The 1,507-nt window shown below is 35.0% G+C and overlaps 1 protein-coding gene across 1 annotated transcript in view; it reads left to right on the plus strand.

Moving 5' to 3' along the window:
• The window catches only part of LOC115305261 (ankyrin repeat domain-containing protein 26-like), a 31,143-nt gene that overhangs the window by 19,586 nt on the left and 10,050 nt on the right, over window positions 1-1,507 (plus strand). The gene's annotated exons all lie outside the window — the stretch shown is intronic.

A 1,507-nucleotide genomic window follows, 5' to 3' on the forward strand; every position in this document is an offset into this window, starting at 1 on the left:
CAATAAGCTTATAACAGTTCCCAAGGCACTGGAGGCAGAATCTGCCCTTTCTGTCTTCAGTCTCCCAGACACCTGCCTCCCACCATGGTGCTATTTGGAGCCACTTTGGGAGTTATACTACCCTTCAGCCCTGTGTGAGTCTTTCTGTATTTCACAGGTATGCTTTTGTGTAAAGGAGACAAACTATAAAGGATAATATATCTCAAGGCCCACTCTAGTAATAATATCAACGAGCACAATCAAGAAAATAACTTTACCAAGCTGCCAGGATGAGTATTGACCTTTTGGCTTACAGATGTAGTCTTCCAAAAACAAACTCATTGACATTTCTATTTAGGGTCATTCTGAGAAGCGCTTTCATAGTAATATGCTTCTAAGTTAGACTGCTTCAAACAATTAACTTAAAGATTAGGAGATATGATTCATGGAGAACATACAGGGGAAAAAAAATAACGTCATGGAAAACCAAAGAAAGGAGAGATGCAAACTGTCCTGGACTAACATTTTGAGAAGGTAAGTTCATTTACAAACAGCATTTTCAAAAAGTTTACTCTCTAGTTGGCCTACACTTCCTACTCCTCTCATGATCTTGGCTCCACTAAAATTATGCTTTCGAGGCAAATGAATCAGCTAACTTTCTTTTCTATGATTCTGTTTTGACTTACCTATGAAGCTGTTCTGCCAATGACCATGTAGCCTTTACTTCTTCTTGGTAGAGCTGCTTGTAGTTTTCCAATTCTCTTAAGTTAGAAGTTTCGTGAACTCTCTTCATAAAGAGCTCATGTTCTAGATCTTTAATTCTGCATTCCATTTGCTTTCTCATTGAAGCCATTGCACTTTCTAACTTTTCTTGGGATGCTGCTTGCTTCTAAAGCAAATTAAAAGGATCGTTTTAAAAAGTTTTATTCTGAATAATTATATTTGTTTCCTTTCATTTTGAGTCAATGATTCAAGGAGCACTTTTAAATAACAAAAAACTGAACTGTAAAATACTTATCATTAATGTCAACTGAATTGAATATGATTTATGAAAAAAAGCACAATCATTCTTGTATTAGTTTTCATGGAATCTGATCATTCAAATAACAGACTCAATTAAAATATGTTTAAACTCAACAATAAACTTAAGAATAATCCAAGTACACTGCTATTTTTAAAGCATATTTTTTCTTTTCCTCTTAATAGTGAGAATAGTTTTTGAAATCATTATTTTTTCTTTTCCTCTCAATTTAGTGAGAATGATGAAAACCGCAATCTTTAAAGGGAGGAACAAACGCCTCCAGAAACCTATAAAACACATTGCTATCAAGGAAGTAGAGGAAACCCATACAATACATATATCCAAAGTATAGTTTGCAGTGAAATGAGTTAACGCACATTAGAGATCAATAAATTAACCTGTAAAAACAGATGGACTCTCTGTAGTGTTTCTTCTACAGCCCGTCATTCTCGTTCTTCAGTCTCCCCTTCATACGGTCCTGAGTGGCTGTTTTGTACCCTATTCATT

Source organism: Suricata suricatta, chromosome 10 (assembly GCF_006229205.1).
Source record: "Suricata suricatta isolate VVHF042 chromosome 10, meerkat_22Aug2017_6uvM2_HiC, whole genome shotgun sequence".
NCBI classification, from domain to species: Eukaryota; Metazoa; Chordata; class Mammalia; order Carnivora; family Herpestidae; genus Suricata; species Suricata suricatta.